Source organism: Urocitellus parryii, unplaced genomic scaffold (assembly GCF_045843805.1).
Source record: "Urocitellus parryii isolate mUroPar1 unplaced genomic scaffold, mUroPar1.hap1 Scaffold_114, whole genome shotgun sequence".
Classification (NCBI taxonomy): domain Eukaryota; kingdom Metazoa; phylum Chordata; class Mammalia; order Rodentia; family Sciuridae; genus Urocitellus; species Urocitellus parryii.
This window is the reverse complement of record NW_027551871.1, coordinates 425,117-447,221: the sequence shown is the minus strand read 5'-3', so window position 1 is coordinate 447,221 and position 22,105 is coordinate 425,117. Positions and strand designations below refer to the sequence as shown.

At 36.1% G+C, this 22,105-nt stretch overlaps 1 pseudogene; it reads left to right on the top strand.

Annotated features, from left to right (window-relative positions):
- LOC144251583 (E3 SUMO-protein ligase ZBED1-like) overlaps positions 1–22,105 on the top strand; it is a 61,093-nt pseudogene that overhangs the window by 1,811 nt on the left and 37,177 nt on the right.

The following is a 22,105-nucleotide window of genomic DNA, read 5'->3' as shown; positions in this document are numbered from 1 at the left end:
AAGCACAATTTTTTATGTTTATATTTGGGCATCCACCATATACATGAATACAGAATATCCACATGCCCCACAGTCTTCCTGGTGGACCTTCCCAGTCAGTTTACTCCAACACCATCCCAGGAAACTACTATTCTAGGTATCTTTTACTGTGGATTGCTTGAGATTCATACAAATGGAAATATAAATATCCTCTTTGTGCACAGCATCTTTTGGTTTTATCTGTGGGGTTATCTGTGGTTCTACAGGGAGCAGTCCATTCTATAACCGTGCTCCATATCCCATGCTGGACATACCACAATTTGTTTACCCACTCTATCATCGATAGACTGGAGGTTAGTTTCCATATCAAGATTATAAATATCCTTGTTAATATCTATGTGGATATAATGACTGCTTTCCATGGGCAGACATCTAAGTTTTGGGTTAGTCATATGTTGAGCTTTAGTATATGACCAGCTTTTTCAAAGATGCCTGAAAATGTAGGCTCCCCAAAACAGCATGCAACAGTTACAATTTCTCTACATTCTTACCAACACAAGCATTTTCCCTTGTTTGAGTGGTACTTTGTATTTTTAATTTGGATTTTCCTGATAAGTAATCATATTTGTCACTTTTTCATATGCTTTTTTACCCATTTGCATATTTTTTGAGGTGTGTTTTCAAGTTCTCCCATTTTTTAAATTAGGTTTTCTTTCTTTTTAATGGATATATTAGAGGACTTAATGTTTTGGATGTGCAAGTTTTGTTGTTTGTATTGCAAATATTTCTTTCCAGTCTGTGACTTGCGTTTTCAATTTCAAAGGGTATATTTTGATTATCAAAGTTTTTGAATTTTAATAAAGTATTATCTTTCAATCATTAATTGTGTTGAATAAGGTTGAATGATTTAAAGAGATCTGAACTGGTACTATTCTTTGTGTAAAAGCTTATTTTTAAATTTAATTGTTTATCAAATGTGTTTAACACATTAAAAATGTACATATTTATGGAGTACCATGTGATGAATAGTTAAATGTATATGTTGTGTAAATACAGATTAAATTTATTTAACATTTATAAAGTGCTTCAGATTTTTCTTTCTTCTTTTGTCAGTCTTGTTGTGCTTTTCAAGGGGTGTTTCCATGTTAGCTAAATGAATTGACATAATGTGATTTAAAATGTTCTTTTAAAATAAATAATATTAAATTAAATGTCCTTTTATGGTATGCCACACAAGTTTTATCTTTTTAAAAAATCATTTTTACCAGTGGTTTATAAATTATATTAATCTCTATTTTTAAAAATTAACTTTGGTTTTCTGTTTCTTCTGTTATTGGTGTATTTTTAATTTCCATTGATTATTCTCTTATCTCCATCAATCTTTCTTTGGCTTTGATCTATGTTGTTCTTTTGACTTCCTGAGAAATATTAAATCACTGATTTTCAACCTTTTATTTTCCCAATATATGTGTTATGGAACAAATATCCCTTTAAAGACTACTTTGGCTATATCTCACAAGTTTTGATGTAATGTTTTTTATTTGGTTAAAACTATGTTCTAATTTATTTTGTGCTTCACTCTTTGACCCATTGGTCTTTGATGTGTATAACAGTCAACAGTCAAGCATGTGGGGATTCCCCAATTACCTTCCAGTGTTGATTTCTAGCTTAATTCCAGTGTGGTCAGTGTGAAAGAAATCCTTATATGATTGAGTATGTGGATATACATTGAGAGTGAGTTTTTGGCCCAGAATATATTTTATTTTGATAGACATTTCATGAACACTGGAGGAAATAGTATATTATTCAATGGCTGGGTGAAGATATGTCTGCAAATCAATTAATTTCAGTCCTTTAATATTGTCACAAAAATAATTATATCAACACTGTGCAACAGAATTATAATATAAGCTACATGTGAAATTTTAAAATATCAGTGGCAATATTTAAAAAGATAAGACTGAAAAATGAATTGATTTAATAATATATTTTATTTGAAACAATTTACATAAAATGTTATCATTACTGTAATTATTCAACATTATATATGAACTACTTTGAATTATGTTCATACAGTCTTCAAAGTTCAGAATGAATTTTATACTTTTAGTGTACCTCAATATAATGCTAAATTTTCATCTGAGGTATTTGATCTAAATTGATTTCATATTATGTCACTTGAAAAAAATATATTTGTATACCTAAGATGCTCAAAATATACTTTAAAATTTTCCAGTAACTTAATTAACTTCTAAATAATTATCTTTCTTTAATTTTCTCACTTACATTGACAAAACTGGTTGAAATTTTCTGAGTTGATTTGAGTTTGAAGCAAAAATCCTGCCATTCAAGGTAAGCAAATTCACTAAATCTTGAGTCAAAGTATTATTATTATGTATTATATACTTTATATACTTTTTAAAAAATATTTTGCAAATTGAAAGATGACTTTATGAGTTTCAAAAATACAACTTTCAATCTTTTCTTATAGGTTTTGAAATCAATTTTCATAATGCTGTTAATAACAAGTATTTTGTATTTATGTTTAGAATAACCTATAAAATCATATTGCTGATTTGTATAATGAAAAATTTCAATTTCCACATAAATTCTTATTTCAATTCCCTTATGTCACAAGTAAGCTCTTCCATTGGAACTTTAAATTTAATTCACTTGCATGCATTGTGATATTAGTGAGTAAAAATAAGTCATTGTCAATTTTGTTTTGTATTATTAAATAATTAGCAAGTATTTTTTTGTTTTAAAACAAAAAAGAATTGTTTTAAAACAATTTTGAATTGAAGTTAAAAATCTAGGAAATCTGTAAAACTTTCCCATGATTCAACCAGTGAGCACTGGAAAAGAACACAAAATCACTATCTTCAATTTCTTCCTACAGTTCAAAAAACTAATAAATGGGTGATTCATGTCTTCTACCACCCCCACATGCATACATTTTAATAACCATAGAAATAATATTTTCATAGAAATTGAAGCACAGATATTTTGATATGCATCACACAGCAGAAAAGAGCAGTTGAGAAACTTCAGGTATCTGCTTGGAAAGGAAAGTGAACTTTTAGTTTTGACCTAAGAAATGGAAAATTGATGTCTACAATGTGAGGGGGGAAATTAGTTATTTTGTATCTATGTGAAATCCTTCTTTTAAAATTTAAAGTATTCAAAAACTAATGATACAAATTTGTGGTTTGGGGATATAAATTGATATCTTTTTAAAATAGTAAGGTGCTTGTGGCTGGGCTTGTGGCTCAAGGTTAGAGCACTCACCTAGCACAAGTGAGGAACTGGTGAGATCCTCAGCACCACATAAGGATAATAAAATAAAATTTTTGTGTCCATCTATGACTAATTTTTCTTTAAGTATTAAGGTGGTTTTGTCTTACAAAATGTTAATTGTGCAATGTTTTATATCATGCACATTTATCTGAAACTTCAAAAACTCGAAATTGTTCAATTTTGAATCAATTGATCTTTGCCATTGTTAACGGCATCTTGTACATTCCCAACAATCCTTTGGTGGCTTAATTTGAGATACTAATTTGTTTTGTGAAATATCTCCTTGGGTGTCTGCCGCATACTTTTTTTTTAACAAAATGTATAAAATGAAAAAAATAATTTATTTTGCCACTTCATGAAACATAATTCTGTCTCTGTGTGTTTGCAAAAGTTTAAACTTCTTTATAGCTGATCAATGTTATAATCACAGATCCTGTTAAAACACATTTTTAAATGTTTTAGATATTTAATTTTGATTTTAAGTGATTGGACACTTCCCTTATACTGCAAGAAATTTATAATAGGTCAAATCTATTTTAGTTGTTCTTTGCAATAATCTTAACAGTTTATCTTTACATACATTTTAACCTATGCACTGTAATATAATTAATATTTATTTAGATTGGTCTTTTGGACTGCTCTTTTTTTCTTTTCTGCAGCATTCTCTAAGGTTTGGTTTTTTTGTTTTGCTTTTATTTTGTTGGTCTAAAATGTTTGCATTCATTTTTTAAGGATATTTTGGCAAGATATAGAATTCTAGGTTTTTCTTTCTTTCATTACTTTAAATATATTACTACTATTGTCTTATCTTCCATAGTCTCTTAGTCAAGTCAGCAATATTCTTATTGCTATCCCCCTAATAGTGATGTGTCTTATTTACTGGGACGGATTTTATATTTTTTTCATAGTGTTTTATTTTTCTTCAGTTTAAATAGAATGTGACTAAAAGTGAGTTTCTATTTATTTATTTTGCTTTGGCTATCATGAACCCATGTTGATGTATCAACATATTTAGAAAATTCTCCACAAGTTCTTTTTAATAATTCTTCTGGTTCATCATTTTTTTTCTCCTTTTAATCTGAAACTCTGATTAGAATTTTTTTTTTTTTGCAACTTCCCACATTCATTTTAATTTAGTGTGTTTGTGTGTGTGTGTGTGTGTGTGTGTGTCTGTATGTTGCATCCTTTCTTCTTTCTGTGTGGCAGTATGGAAATTTTCTTCAGACTTGTCTTCCAAATCACAAATCCTCCCCCACCTAGCCAGGAGCGGGCGGGACTGCGGGCGGGCTGCAGGCGGCCTGCAAGGGTGCGATGCCCCCAGCGCTGCTGCAGAGCTAGAGAATCCGCGTCCCAGGGCGGTTGCTAAGCACACTGCTTCAGTGGGCCCGCTGGCATAGCCGCCTTGCGCAAGCCGCTTGCCAGGCGGGGCAAACTGAAAGCGCTGGGAGCACAGGGCCTGGGGCCTGAGGCGCTGCTCTGGGGCCTGAGGCACTGCCCTGCCGCCGCCTCCGACCCCCACCCCCGGAGCCTCCCCTGCGGCACCACCCCTATTCCCAACCCCCTCACGCACTCACCTTCTGGCTGTGCTGCGCGCGAGGAGGAGCAAGGCGCCCATAGATCTGAAGGGGCTAGAGCCTGCCCTGGCTCTGTGGCTGACTGGAGGACCACCGGGGCTGCGCTCCCCAGCCGCCAGGCCGCGCAGCTCCGCGCCATTCCCGGGCACAGACCCTCAGCGGGGCGTTGGAGGGCAGCGAGGAGCTCCCGGAATTGCAGGCGGTGCAGACTAGCTGTTCCATTCTCACCAGAGACCTCAGGGCCAGGGGCTTGACCCAGAGGTGCAGGGAGCCCCTCAGAGTGCAGAAGATATTTGACTTTGAATATTTAATATTCAAGATTATGTTAAATAAAGAATAAGAAATTTGTGTCTTGAGTTTTAGAAGGCTAAAGCAGGTTGTGGGTGCACTAAATGAAAAATTTCTGTGCTGGGGATTTAACCCAAGGCCTCATGCATGTTAGGCAAGTGTTCTGCCACTGAACTATATTCCCAGTTCAGGGGTTGGCAAACCATGGGCCACATTCAGCCCATTATATATTTTGATATGGCCTGCAAGTTAAGACTGGTTTTTACATTTTTCGATGAAAAACAAAATCAAAAGAATACTGGAGCTGCGGGTGTGGCTCAGTGTTGGAGTGCCTGCCTTGTATGTGCGAGGCACTGGGTTTGATTCTCAGTACCATATAAAAATAAACAAATAAATAAATAAAACTAAAGGTATTTTGTCCACCTTAAAAAATAAAAATATAGAATGCTTTGTGTCATGTGAAAATTACAGGAAATTCAGGTTTCTGTGTGCGTAAAGACAGTTTTATGGGAACCTAGCCATGCTCATTTGTTTGTATATTGACTGTGGCGGTTTGGGGGTACAGCAGCTGACTTGAGTAGTTACCATTGAGACCATATGGTCTGCAAAGCCTAAATATTTACCATTTGGCTCTTTACAGAAAAAGTTTGCTGGTTCTTGGTCTATTACGCAGTCTGTGCTCATTAAGTACTTATTGAATATTATGAGCTGTAGCTACACCTTGTCCATTGAAGGATTTGCAGGGAATAATTTCATTTATTTATTGAGAGAAAATTGATCACCTTGCCTTAGTATGGGTTTTTCTGACAGACCCCTATTGAGCCCTGTTATGATACTCTTACTATGTCTAACTCTGAAGAATTCAGTTTCTGACAAAATGTGTTATTAGATTCTATTCCTTTATCAAAGAAGTATCCCAAGTAAGAGGTTAGAGCACAGCATGAAAGAACATTTTGCTTTACTCAAATTTAAGTCTATCATGTATTTTCCACACAAAAAAAGATTGTTGTTATATTTTTAAATACTGGATTTTGTATAGTAATTTGTTACACAGATACCATGTGTAAGGTATGAGTTGTTGAAGTATTTATATTGAAAAAATTGGGGGATTATATATGGAGTATATTAATACATTCCCTTACTTGATATTTATTAACCACATATTATGTACAAATTTCACTACTGTTGTATTTGGTTTAGGATAAAAATGGTATATTCTTCCTTGAATAAAAGCTAAAATTGTAATTCGGGGGAAAAAAAAAAGAACAACAACTCACAAATCCTTTCCCATGGTTTCAATACTGATATTAACCCCATCAACTGAAAATTTAATTTCAATTATTTTATGTCTCATTTATAGAGGTTCAGTTTTACTCTTTTTATGAATTCTAGGCCTCTGCTCAAAATTTTTATCCTCTGTTCTATTGAATATATTAATAATAGTTATTTTAAAGTTCCTATCTGAAAGCTCCAATAAGTGAATCACACAGGGTCTCTTTTTATAGTCGGTTATTTTTCTTGGTTCTCATTAAATTGTTTCTGTTATATATCAGGATTTGCATTTTTTTTTATCAGTTTCCACATTGTGTAGAAAATTTTGGAGAAACTCTTAAGATATGTATGGTGTGAAACTATTAAGACATGAATGGTGTGAAACTATTAAGACATGAATGGTGTGAAAATACATTGTGTACAACGACTGTCTTTAAAAATTGTGTTATATGTTTGAAATATGAAATGAATTGCATTCTGTCATCACTATGAACAAATCAGGATAAATTTTTAAAAATTTAATTGAGGAAACTCTACGTGCTGCTATATTTCTGGAAAAACAAAAAGGAAAGGTTGTGGGTTGTTTTTATTCTGACAGGCAGAGAGATACTATTAGATCATTTTAATCCTTGTCCTTCTGATGTCATAACTAAAAGTCTGAGTTTTTTTAAGTCACCCCAAATTTGTGTATCTTGAATAGCCATCTGCTTCCCAGCACTAGGCAGATGCAAAAATCTATGCTTACATATTTAGTCTTTCACTCTATGCCTTCTACTAATCTTGCATCTTAGATTTGAGTATATCAGATGACATCCCTGACTAGCAACAAATTCGTATACAGATTCCTTGTTCTTTCCTATGTGGCTTTTGACTCTGTGCAGCTGCTCTCTGTTGAACTCCTATTTATAACTCCTCTGTGCAGACAACCTATTTTGTTTGGATTGCATTTATTCATAACATGGTATAACTATCAAGTGTCCTCAGTGCAAAGTTGTAAAAAATGTGGATCTTACTCTTACTCTTTAAAGAATGCATTCCTTTGAATTTTCTCCGGTGCCACCTTTATCATTTTTTTTTTTTTGGCTTGGATTTTCTTCAGCTTTTATAATTTTTGTTAGTAGGTTAATCCAAGCAATATATGCTGCTCTGTCAAATATTCAGCAAACTCTAGTTTCCTTCTCCTTAAGAAAGAGATACCCAGTAATGCCATGATCACTTTTGTCTTAGCACTTTGTTCTTTCATCTCCCTAGATTTCCAATGCAATATTTATTAATTTTTATTTTTATGTGCTTTGTAGATTATTCAAAGAAAGATCTAAACAATGTAATTTTAGTAAGAATCAAGACAACATGGTACTATCTAGATATAGTTTGGTAATTGTGAATATGTATTATAAATGAAAAGTAACTCAAATTTAGAAAATAAGTTTCTTGAATTTATGACAATTTTTATTCCTCCTCTGTTTCCCTATGTACCTGCTGGCATTTCATAAGATTTAGGCTGTTATGGTAGAAGAGAAGAATTTCAATGAGGTATGTGTTTATGAAATGAAGAGAGGCTTAATTTACACAAAAAAACTTTTACATTGATCGGGGTATGGTGGTGCACACCTGTAATCCAGGCTGCTCAGGAGGTTGAGGCAGGAGAATTGCAAGTTTGAGGCCAGCCTCAGCAACTTAGCAAGGCACTAAGCAACTTTGCAAGACCCTGTCTCAAAATGAAAAATAAAAAATGGCTTGAGATGTGTCTCAATGGTTAAGCATCCCTGAGTTCAATCCCTTATAAAAACAAGTAAATAAAGGGCTGGGATTGTGGTTCAGTGGTAGTGACCACCTAGTATGCATGAGGTATGGGGTTCAATCCTCAGCACCACAAAAAATATAAAATAAAATATTGTGTTCACCTAAAACAAAGAAATAAATATTTTTAAAAAACAAATAAAAATAAATATTTTACACCGAGAAAATAAATTATTACCCATAGAAGTTATAAGAAATATTTAGTAGAATATCTAAAAATATTAAAATATGACTTTAGTAAGGTCTCTGAATTAAAGGTGAATAGAGGCATCCCACACAGAGGATATCCAAATAATTAATGAAAAAGTGCTCAAAATCATTATTAGCACTTAAAGGACTTTGAGATATACACATCCCCAAAACGTTTAAATGATTCTGTATTAATGTCAAAATAAAACTACAGAAATTCAAGAAAATAGCAACTGGAGCATCCATACACTAAGAGGGAGTGTGATTGTAGCAGCTTTAGAACACTGTCTGGTGGTATCAGCTAAAGTGGCACATGGTACACCTGTGACCCAAATGTTTCATATAGACACACAGTCTGAAGAGCAATGTATTTATGTGTTCTCCAAAACAGATGTGCAAGAACATTTATAACAGTACTGTTTGTGACAGCATCAAACAAGAAGCTCTCCATATGGCCATTAAGTTAAAAATGAACACATTTTTGCTATATTCACACACTGCAATAGTATGTAGCAATGACAATGGAAAACTACAAGTATGTTCATGTGAACATTTACATGAAATTCACAAACATACTAATGTTCAAAGGAATACTAAATAATCACAAATAGCTCACGCCATATGATTCCATTTTACTAACATCAAAAACTAGCAGAACTGATCCATTCTGTTAGAAGAGAAAGTAATTTGTTTTAGTCAGCTCTTTTACTGCTGCAACTAAAAAATCTGACCAGAACAATTTTAGGGGAAGAAAAGTTTATTTGGGGGTTCCCAGTTTGGGAAGTCTCAGCCCATAGACACCAGGCTCCATTCCTTAGGGCTCAGAATGAGGCAGGACATCATGCTAGCAGAGGGAATAAGCTCATGTGCTGATCAGAAATCAGAGAGAGGTCTCCACTTTCCAGATACAAATATATATCCCAAATGCCCACCTCCTACAGCCACACTCTACCTGCCTTCAGTCACCACTCAGTTAATCCATATCAGAAAATTAATTCACTGATTGGGTTAAGACTTTCATAACCCAATCATTTCTCCTCTGAACCTTCTTGCATTGTCTCACACATGCGCTTTTGGGGAATAACTCATATCCAAACCATAACAGTATTTTATTTGGAGGAAGTAATGAGAAGGCATCTGAGGGTGCTGGAATGTTCAATTTCCTATCTTTGCATGTTGCTTACACAGGTATATGCATGTTTTGAATATTCATTGAACAATTCTGATGTAAGCATTCTCTATTTTTGTTACATTTCAATTAAAAAACTATAATAAAAACAAACAATAAGAAAAGCCCTCCCAAGCCTTGTGTGTATTGTCCATTCAGCAATAAATGCCCCTTTTTCCTGCATCTTGCACCTATATTGGAATCTTTATTCTGAAGCCAATGCAATAAACTGAGTCATCATACAGAAAGAACCATTCTTTGCATAGTTGGTTCTTGAAACACAGCTGGCCATGGGAATCAGCTTTGGGTGTACAAACAGGAACAAACAGAGCCTGAGGAAGAGCCATGGTCCAGGATAGATTATTATTCCAAGGAATATTTGCTGAATACTATTACCTCGTAAATATCTCATACCTGCTCAGAGAGTTCACATTGGAGGGAGAATGGAGATGATCATGCCTGACATAGCAAGATGAATTTCATCAAACCAATAAAGCAAACTAATTCTAGTGGAAAAGACACCTTCATGAGAATGGATCTTTTTTAAGAAGTATTTTGGTCTCGGATTTTCATTTATATTTAAACATGAGCATATTTAAACATCTTGCTCAAAGGGGAGAATATACAAGTAGGCCAGTTTTTCGTGTGTTTAACAGGAATGGTGATGATGATAACTAATTCCTACTATGCATCAGAAACAGTACTAAGTGCTTTATATGCATCAATTATTTAAAATTTCAATAATATTATGAATACTATCTTTTTCCTGAAAAGAAAACTGAAGTTTGAAGAGAATGTTTCCCCAGGTGTTCTGTAAATGTCTATGTGTACTTGAGAAAATTGTATGTTACCCTCTTAGTATACACACTTTAGATGAATCTGCAACATGTACTAGAACAATCTATAATTAGATACATACAGGTTTATGATTTACAGTTTCCTGGAAACTTGTTCTTTTATAACTGTTGAGCTTCTCACTTTACCTTAAAAGTTTTTGCCTGAAGTGTTTTTTTCTCCATATTAAAATGGCTACAGTGGTGTATTTTTTAACTTGATACTTTTATACTTTGTATTTTTTACTGTTTTTCTCTTATTTTCAGCCTCCCTCTGTGGTTTTATTTCAGGTTCATCGATCCTGTATGTAATAGGACTGTATTTTATTCCATATAAGTAGCTTTTTATTATGATTACCTTAGTTTATCAGATTTTGTGTTTTGATTATGTAATTTCTTATATGCACATATATTGAAATACTAATGAATTTAGAAATATTTCTATCAGGTTGTTTGTCTTTATTATCCTTTTATGTATGATGTTTTTCCTGCCTACCATTGGATTCATAAAATGTCTGTGTTCTCTTTTATTGCAATTATTTGCAATAAAGACAAAAGACATACATATTTATCAGGAATGTATTCATCATGGAATGACTAAATCAAAATAATCATGTATATAATTCACATTCTTATTTTTTGTGTTGAGATCATTTTAAAAGTACTGTTGCCAATTGTCAAAAATGCAATATGTTGTTATTAACTATAGTCACCATGTTGTACAATAGAGTTCTTGAACCTATTCCTTCTCCCTATCTCTTATGAAGATTCTCTACACAATGACTAATATCCCCCAACACTTACTTTCCAGTTCCTGGTAACAATCATTCTCTTTTCTGCTTCTGATTACAGACTTCTTAAATCCCATGTATAAGAGACATCAGGAAATAACTTTTTTTGTGTCTAGCTTATTACACTTAGTGTAGTGTCTTCCAGCCTCATCTATGTTCTCATAAAGGATAAATTTACTTCTTTTTTAAAAAAAAATAGTGCAGATGGACACAATACATTTATTTTATTTACTTATTTTTATATGGTGCTGAGGATTGAATCCAGTGCCTCACATGTTAGGCAAGCATTCTATTACTGAGCCACAACCAGACCCCTGATTGCCTTCTTTTAAAAAGCTTAATAGTTTTCTATAGCCTACATATACCACATCTTCTTTATTCATTTATCCTTTGATAAAGAATAAATTGATCACATATCTTGGCTTTGTGAACATAAGAGTGCAGATGCTTAGACATCCTGATTTGATTTCCTCTGGATATATAACCAAGAAACAGATTGTTGGATCATTTGTTAGTCTTATTTTGTAATTGGTTGAAAATTTTTCATTCTATATTTTTCAGTTTTGTTGATTTTATTTTTTTAAATAAATGACAGTGGAATGCATTACAATTCTTATTACACATATAGAATGCAATTTTTCATATCTTTGTATATAGAATATGTTCACACCAATTCATGCCTTTATGCATGTACTTCCTTGTATTTTTTGGCATTACAATTCTTATTACACATATATACCACAATTTTTCATATCTATTTATATATAAAGTATGTTGACACCTAATTTGAGTCTTCATACATATACTTTGGATAATGATGTCCATCACATTTCACTACCCTTGCTAATCTTCTGCCCCCTCCCTTTCCCTCCCACCCTCTTCCCTACCTAGAATTTATCTAATCCTCCCATGCTCCCCATTCCTACCCTGCTCTGAGTTAGCCTCCTTATATTAGATAAAACACTCAGCATTTGTTTTGGGGGGATTGGCTAACTTCCCTTAGAATTATCTTCTCCAACTGCATCCATTTACATGCTAATGACATGATTTTATTCTCTTTTAATGCTGAGTAAAATTCCATTGTGTATATATGCCACATTTTTGTTATCCATTCATCCACTAAAGAGCATCTAGATTTGCTCCACAGTTTAGCTATTGTGAACTGTGCTGCTATGAACATTGATGTGGCTGTGACCCTATAGTATGCTGTTTTAAAGTCCTTTGAGTATAGGCCAAAGAAAGGGATACCTGGGTCAAATGGTGGCTCCATTCCCAGATTTCCAAGAAATCTCCATACTGTTTTTCATATTGGATGTACCAATTTGCAGTTCCACCAGGAATGTATGAATGTACATTTTCACCCACATCCTCACCAACACTTATTGTTATTTGTCTTGATTGTCTTCATAATAGATGCCATTCTGACTGGAGTGAGATGATATCTTAGAATAGTTTGGATTTGCATTTCTCTGATTGCTAGAGATGATAAGCATTTTTTCATATATTTGTTGGTTGATTGTATATCCTCTTCTGAGAAGTGTCTGTTCAGGTCCTTGGCCCATTTGTTGATTGGGTTATTTGTTTTTTCAGTGCTTAGCTTTTTGAGTTCTTTATATACCTTAGAGATGAGTGCTTTATCCAATGTGTGAGGATTAAAAATTTGCTTCCAGAATGTGGGCTCTGTTAAATTCACAGATTTTTTCTTTTGCTGAGAAAAAACTTCTTAGTTTGATTCCATCGCATTTTTGATTCTTGGTTTTAATTCTTGTGCTATAGAAGTCTCATTAAGGAAGTTGGGGCCTAATCCCACATGATGAAGATAAGGGCCTACTTTTTCTTTTGTTAGAAACAGAATCTCTGGTTTAATTCCTATGTCTTTGATCCATTTTGAGTTAAGTTTTGTGCATGGTGAGAGATAGGGATTTAATTTTTTTTTGTTGCATATGGATTTCCAGTTTTCCAAGCACCATTTATTGAAGATGCTATCTTTTCTCCAGTGAATGTTTTTGGCACCTGTATCTAATATAAAAATAATTGTAATTTTGTGAGTTAGTCTCTGTGCCCTCTATTGTGTACCATTATTCTACTAGTCTATTATGGTACCAATACCATACTGTTTTTGTTACTATTACTCTGTAATATAGTTTAATGTCTGGTATAGTGATGCCACCTGCTTCAGTCTTCATGCTAAGGATTGCTTTAGCTATTTTGGGTCTCTTATCCTTCCAGATAAATTTCATGATTGCTTTATCTAGTTCTATGAGGAATGCCATTGGGATTTTGATCAGATTGAATAATGGCTATATTAATTTACATTATACACCAAAAGTGTGCAAAAGATTTTTTTCCCCACATCTTCTATAACATTCATTATCTGCTCCATAACAGGTATACTATCAAGAATAAAAGTGATATCTCATTGTGGTTTAAAAATGCATTTTTCTCTAATGACTCATGTTGAGCATTTTTATATGCCTATTGTCCATTTATGTCCCTTCTTTTGAGAAATATCTATTCAGATCCTTGCTACTAAGTTATGTGGATATATTTTTATATTAACAGATGTGAGAATGACAAACTTCTTTCATTCCATAGGTTGTCTGTTCATTTTGTTGATTGTTTCTTTGTCTGTAGAGAGTTTTAGTTTGTTGTAATTCCATTTTTCCATTTTTTAAATTTTATTACCTTTGGAGATTTTCCACTGTGTTTTCTGCTATCGGTTTTATAGTTTTAGGTATTATGTTTAAGGTCTTAACCTATTTTGAGTGGATCTTTTTGTGAGATAAGAATGCAAGTACAATTGCATTCTTCTTCACGTGATATCTGGTGTACGAACATCTCTTAGTGCAGAAATTGTCCTTGTTCCATTAAGTGTTCTTACCACCTTTGTCAAAAAATGTTGGCTCTAAGTCCCTGGGTTTATTTATGAGCTATCTATTCCATTCTATTGGTCCATTCATCATCTATTTTGTGCCAGTACCATGCTATTTGTGTGCCTAAAGCTTTATACTATGTTTTGATGTCAGGTAGTTTAATGCCTCCAGCTTTGTTCATTTTTTTCAAGATTATTTTCACTATTCTTGGTCTTTTATGAATCTGCACGAATTTTAGAATTTTTAAAAATATTTCTGTGAAAATGTCATCAGGATTTTGATAGGGTTTTCTTTAAATCTGTAAATTACTTTGGTCAGTATAAAAATTTTAACACTAGTAAATTTTCTAATCCATGAATACAGAATATGTTTCAATTTATTTGTCTTCTTCAGCTTCTTTCACCAATGTTTTATGAATTTCAGTGTGATGACTTTTGCCTTCTTAAATTTACTTCTACGTATTTTCTTTTGTGTCCATTATAAATGTGATTGCTTTGTTGTTAACTCTTTCAGTTTCCTATTAGGGTATAGAAATTCTCTAGACTTCTGTGTGTTGACTTTATGTTCTGAAACTTTATTGATTGATTTTTAATATTTTTTGTGGATTTTTTAGAATTTTATAAAAATAAAATTGTGTTCTCTGTAAATAGAGAATGTTCATCTCCTTCTTTTTAAGTCTAGGTGCCTATTGTCTCCTTTTCTTGCCCAATGGTTCTGGCTAGAACTTTCCATCACTATGCTGAATCAATCTCTCTCTCTCTCTCTCTCATTCTCTCTCTCTCTCTCTCTCTCTCTCTCTCTCTCTCTCTCTCTCTCTCTCTTGCTCTAGGCTTCAGAGCCATAGGTTGCATTTTTTGTTATTTTTATAGTTTAAAATTTAAATATATATATATATATATATATATATATATATATATATATATGTCAGATACCAGATAGCACACTCAAATTAGACATCAGAATTTGAAGATATTTTAGTAATAAAAATATGTACAGGGGCTGGAGCTATGGCTCAGCAGTACAGGGCTTGCCTCACACAAAACAACAACAACAACAAAAACTAGACATCTAGATATCTTACTTTTTTTCATTTATCTGCAGATGATGGGTTGTTCCTCCTTTTTGGCTAATGTAAATGTCGTTGCGAACATTTGTGTACAAAAATCTGTTCAAGCCTCTGCTTTCCATTCTTTTAGGCAGCAGAGATAGATTTTTAAAAACATTCTGTAGGGAAAATTTGGAACTGTTATGGAAACAAAATAATTTACCTCATTTAATGATTCATAGAGGGAGCCATTGTTGGGTTTTTCTGAGTTGACATTATAAAAATTTACCTCATCACAAACTTTGGAAGAAAAAAATAATAAAAGACTTTCTGGACTCTGATTTATTATGAGACTATGCAAGTGGCAGTGATCTAAATGATTATCAGATTTTAAGCTTTTCATTAATGTGTTTAATAAAAAATATAGCTTTAGTTCTCAAAGTTGACTAAAATAAAATGAATATGTGCTCATTGGATTTCTTAGACATGTTATGCTATGGTAACTCCATACATATATAATAAGCCTTTTTAAAAATATTGCCCACAGCAACATGTAGCTCTAAGGAATACCATGATTCAGGAGATAAGTTGGTTCCTGTGTTTTATCAAACACCTATAAATAAATCACAGTTTAAGGGAGCCAGGGCCAGTATGCTCAATGGCTAAGGACCACCTGAAGAACAGCTTTTGGAAAAAATATTCCTTGTTATTCAAATAGTCACCTGCTAATCATTTAATTCACCAATTCAGAGATCCATTCTTTGAAATGTGTTTGGAAGCAGGGACAACTCTTCAAGTCTGAGAACTGAAGCCCCACGTTGATTTACCAATGTAACCTATCATGTCATTCCTGAGGCTCATAGGTCTAGACTGCATCTTTAGCTCTTTTGAGCATAATGAAAAGTAGAAAATAACATCATTCAAAATTGGAAAACACTATGAAAGGGCAATATTTTCAAAGCCTCGTGCCCTAATGGCCACCTGGTCATCTCCACATCTCCTACCACAGGTCATCTTTGTTTTTCATTTTTTTGAAGGCAAACTCCTGTCTCATTTCAGGGTCTTTCTTGCCTCACCCCCACCCCCCTGTCTACTTTCTCTGAAATGCCCTCATTGATTTTAAAGACACTAACAATTTTCATTTGGTCTATTTCCTCCAGTCTCTCTTATCCTACACTCTCATGCTTATCCTTGCCTCTTGATATCAAGTCCATACTCCTCAGCTGGATATATAAGACCTCCCATACTGTGACTCCAATCTTTCTTCCCAGTTTACTGGTACTCATTGCCTTAGGTTTTGAAGAAATCTACCCAATGGGTTCAGTCTACACTGTTTTCCCTGTTGGGAATCCCCATCCCTTCCAATTTTACCCATTCCCAGCCTTCCTCATTTATCAAGTCTTTTCTGGTTCTTCTCCTTGGAAAAAGCATGCTTTTGTTTGGACTCCCATTGAGAGTTACCCACTTACCTCTGAAAACGCTTGCCACTTTCTACCCCATGTATCAGTTACTTGCGTTTCTATCTCAGTTCCCATAGATTCCCAGAAGCTTTCATAGCAACTCAATGAAAATATAAGAATGATTATAGGATACCAAGTAATATCAGTAATTTTGGTTCATAATTGCATTACCTTTATAAGAAGTCAGAGTTTTGAGTTATGGTCAACAATAACAATATATTACATACACATTGAGCCTTCTAGGTCTATAATCTATTATCTGAAGACCCCTAGGAAAAGTGGAATCCCCATTCTCATTTGACAAGTGAGAACAATGAAGCAAAGAGCTGGCAGGAAGCAAAGTCAGTGTTGCTGCATCAGGTGAGCATAAATTTCTGAAAATGCTCGAAGAACATAAATCCATCACAAAAATGCAGCTCAGCCCAACTGTACACCTTGGCTGTGGTCCCCAGACGACACTATCTATGGGGCCAAGAATGCCTCAATTAGTGTGGATCATCACGAACACACTTGATACACAGATTTCAGATAAGAGCAAACAGGGAGTGAGTTCCCTTAAACAGAAATCACCATGGATCCGTACTGTTGCTGCTATGTAAGAGAGTTTCCCTATCTTGATACAGAGGAGTCATTCATCAGGCATCCTCTGGATCTGCCAGCTCCCAAGTGCATCTCCCTTCTAGCAGGGATTCTGTCACGGGGGTAGCTGTGCATGGACTCAGGCTAGTGGCAAAGTTTTCCAAAGAGTGTTTACCTGTGGGAACTCATACTGTGACACTGTGCACTTCAAGGCAATTCATAGGTTAATAAGTTCATTCAGTATCCGACTTTGGTTATGTCTTTTGGGACTGCTAAATACATATAGAACAATTTATCTCTTTTGTCCCTTGGTTTTTCAATCAAGTGTGTGTAAAGCATTAGAAAGCAGCCCTTATTTATTTTTAAAGTATGGGGTCAGGGAACAGCCTTGTGGCATGCAAATACCCACAGGTGGAAGTTAGAAAAGTCTGCTAGGGAAATGCTCTCTCATGGGCACCTTTCCTTCCCTCTGCACTGTGCACATCTCTCTGTTGGATTGCTCCATAGCACTCAAAAAATGCAGTCATTTTTTCCCAGCATCATCTGGAATCCTTACAAAGAGAGCATTTTAGTATACAATTAATCGAATGCATTTGAGATAAGCTAGACTTTTTAAAAAGATGATTACCCATGAGCACATCTTCCCTTTCTGGAGAAAGCCTGGTTATGGGCTTCCCAGCTGCAGCACGTATTTCTTCAATATGGATATTTCTAGCCCGAGGTGCTTATGCACAGCTCAGCTGCCAAGATCATGCCAGCCCTCCTTCTTCTGGGACCCAAGGCCCAGCATCTCAGACATCAGTGTGGCTTCCCACAAGATCTTTTTGGCTGGAGGCCCTTTGCCATTTTGCCTAATCCCCTCTGCTGGCAATGGCAGTAATGCCGCTGAGGGCCGTCTGCATTAGTCAATAACTTGCTTATTGGGTGCTTACTTAGAAATGCCTCTGAAAGCATTTTCTTAATCTAGCTAACAAATACTATGGTTGAGTTGATATTAGTTTCAACAGCCAAATATCACCCCAGTTGTCTGTGTTGCTAGGTGAGAATAGTGGTAGGAAAAGCCTCAATAACCATGAATGGATTGACTCACAGTTTTTGGTTTCTTGTTTGTTTTGGTGCATACTTGAAGCACAGGCTCAGCCATGGAGCTGCACTCCCAGCCCTGGCTTGTAGTTTTAGCTCTTTCTTGACTCCTGGGACTTACTCTTCTACAGCTTCTGCTTAAGAACTGGCAATGGTATAGTTGCCTGGTTATACTGAGTACCAAGACTAGAATTTCAGAAAGGCAGAAGTTGATATCCAGTTCTGCACTATAGAATGGTGTGTGTTGTCTAACCTGTTTCCTTCTTTGCCAAAGAACAACAGGATGACCCCATCAGCCCTGGGTAATATCCTGGCCACTGCTGCATCAGATGAGCAGACACATGCCAGGGCCCCTGGGTGAGCAGGAAGCACTAGAAAAAGGAGCTCACTGTTGCTGCCTGGGTGAAGGAGGAGGCGTGATGGGGCACAGGGCTTTGCTGCAAAATATCTAAACCAAGTGCAGCAGCTACAAATAGTCACAAAGCAGAATGGGAAGGATATTACCCAGCAAGAGGGGCATATGTAAGAATGATCTTTTACCTAATTTTTTAAAAAATGCTTTATGTCCACTTGTGTACAATTCTAACTACCTTAGGTACCTTCAGTGTCCAAGGTATTTTCTTGGTGCTGAAAACACCAGAACAGTAAGATACAATCCTTGTTCTCAATGAGCTAGTGATGGGTATGCACACACTATGTGTAGGTGTGCAGGGACGCAGCCACATGAAGGTGCCCTGTGGCTTGCTGTTCTCTGGAGCACAGGGCATCGGGGAGTCCAGGCCAACTGGCAAAGCACTGAAAAGGCAGCAGAGGTGAGTTTGCTTTGAAGGGACTTCAACAGGCAGGTTTATGATAGAAGGTGTTTTTGAAGGAAAAATACTTGAGAGAAGGCAAGGAGGGGGTGTGAGGCACATGCCCCCATGTGCTGATATGTGTGGAATAGGAAGTGGGGAGCTGTGAGGTCCCTGTGTGGCTGGGAGGCATGAAGGAAGGGCAGGAGGGAATTGGTACATTTACAGTAGCCACTCAGGTCTGCTCTTATGATGTTTGGGAACCAAAAATGCCACATTGAGACAAGATCTTAGCTGCTTCTTTTTTGTGGGGAGGAGGTACCAGGGATTGAACTCAGGGGCACTCGACCAGTGAGCCACATCCCCAGCCCTATTTTGTATTTTATTTAGAGACAGGGTCTCACTAAGTTGCTTAGCACCTCACTTTTGCTGAGGCTGGCTTTGAACTCACGATTTTTCTGCCTCAGCTGAGTTGCTAGGATTATAGGCATGTGCCACCATGCTCAGCTCTGGCTTCTTCTTTTTTATTCTGTCCTTTTCATTCAGTTTGGCAAAGAAATGGCACCTTCCTGCAGCAACCAGACCCAAGGACAGACTCCCAATGGACAGTTGTGTATATAGAAAGACTGGCAGAAAAAGAAAGGTATTCTATCTTCCAAAATATTTGTTGGTTTTGTCCCCAAACTTATAAATTGATTTTTCAAGTCACATAATTATAAGAAAACTACAAAATCTTTCCACTTCCTATAAAGTGAAAGACTCAAAGGAATTCACTGAAATTTTTCTCCAAGTTCATTACTAACAATAGCAAGAAAGTTCATCATTTGTTCATTTAACAAATATGTCTTGAGCTCCTATCATGCACCAGGCTCTGTTCTAGGCACTGGGGATGCAACAGGGAACACATAGATGAAAATCTCCACCTGGGTGGAACTTATCGCTTAGCAGCAGAGACCAGCAATAAATGAAATAAAACAGACAGTGAGGCAGGGGACCAGAGATGCTGTGGAGGAAAAGTACAAGGAAAGATGTAGATGGCATCTGTGACACTGGAGCCAATGCCTGAAGGAAGGGTGGGGTGACATCCATGCAGACACCTAGGAAGTGAGCCATGGGGCAGAAAGCTGAAATGTACTTGGCAGGGCAGAAACAGGAAGGAGGCCAGGGTGTCTGGAGCTGAGAGATGGAGAGAGAGGAGCAAGACGTGAGAACAGAGACATAACACAGAGCCTGAGGCAGGAGCACAGCGGATGAGGAGAGGGTGTTTTTTGGCAGCAAGAAGAAACCGTTTCAAGGTGGAAGAATTGATCAATACTAGCTAATGCTCTGAGAGGCCAATTAAGATGAGAACTGAGAACTGATCCTTGAAGGTTCATACCTTAGAGGTCATGAACTCCCCTGAGGAGAAGGGTGTGGGTGGAGTCATACGGGCAAGGCTGGCCACAGTGAATTCAAACAAGAATGGGAGAATGGACAGGGTTTTGCTGTAGCGAGAGCAGAGAAATGGAGTGGATGCTGGGAAAGAGAAAATGGTAAAAAACTATTTTTATTTTGTTCTGTTCTTTCTTTTTTTCTTCAAATGACAGAAATCACAGCCTGTTTTTATGCTGCTAGGAATGGATCCAGCAGAAGGAAAAAAAATCAATGTTGCACAAGAGGAAAGGGGTAGCTATCCAAAGGTACCAGGGCGCTAGGTGGGAGGGAAGATTTAGTGCAGAAGGGAATGGGTGACTGAGGCAGCATCAGGGACAGTGATCTTCAGAAAAGGCAGGAAGGCAGAGCATCCAGGCACTGAGGTTGGGAGATGCAGATGAGTGCTGGCAATTCATGGAGACCCTCTTGTGACAGCTCTGTCTTCTCCATGGATCAGCGCAAGCAGGCAGGGCACTGGTGAGGAAAACAAGAGCCATCATGCAGGGGCTGTCTCTGAGGGAGGAGACAGTGGGACATGGCCTGACTTACATTTGGGGAGCTCTCTCTGGCTTCCAGCTTCAGAATGTACTGAAGGGAGGAAAGCGTGGAAACAGAACAGTTAGTTAAGAGGTCACTGCAGTTGGGGATAGAGACTTTTCATTTTTTCAAGATGAGGATGGTAGCAACAGAAATGGAAACACAGTCAGCTTCAGAATGTATTTTGAACATAGCTGAATGTGGCAGAGTCAATGAAGTACAGGATGTTTTGTTTTTCCCTCCAAAACCAATACAACCCACCTCAGAGATGTTATTACATGACTGAGACCCAACTCAATAACATGGCAGTGCTTTTAATGACCTGATCCAGTTTTTTTTTTTTTTTTTGGGGGGGGATTGGCTTGTTTTGCTGATCCAGTTTTTAACTAGCAATGATTATTCCAGAACAGTGGTGATATCCATAAGTGATGCCAGTGAATACATAAATACCTGTTGGTGTTGTAAAGTGTTATGGAAATGGAAGCTGTAGTTAAGAGAGGCATTTGTGTCTGCTCCAATAAGCCAATAGGCAGGGAGGAATCAATACAGCATGAAATTAGTGTGGAAAAATATTTTAAGCTTTCCAAGATCAAAGAAGGGATAGTAAAATATTAACTTGATGTCCTTTTAACTTCCCTTTCTCAATATTTATTAATGTTTGGCCTCCCTTGAAATGAGAATTCCATTATGAGCTCTTTTGGTAAATGGATTGAAGGTTGTCTCAAAGCACTCCGGCTTCTCTTAAGTATTTTCTATTCTCTGGTAAAATACTATTAGTCTGTATTTTATTGTGCTCAGCGTATCAAAAACAAGCATCTCTATTCAGAAGAACTAAGGGACTGCTCTGTTCTTCTCCCTCCCCTGCCACCTGTGACTACAATTATAGACATTCTTACAATGAGGGTATGTACAAATATAACTGTCATGGTAAAATTGTCATTATAGCTGGGCATTGGACCCACACCAGTAATCTCTGGAACTTGGGAGGCTGAGGCAGGAGGTTTGCAAGTTTGAGGCCAACCTCAACAACTCAACAATCTCCTGTCTCAAAATAAGAAGATAAAAAGAGCTGGGGAGGTAGCTCAGTGTTACAGTGCTAGCCTAGCATGTGCAAGGCCCTAGGTTCAATTCCC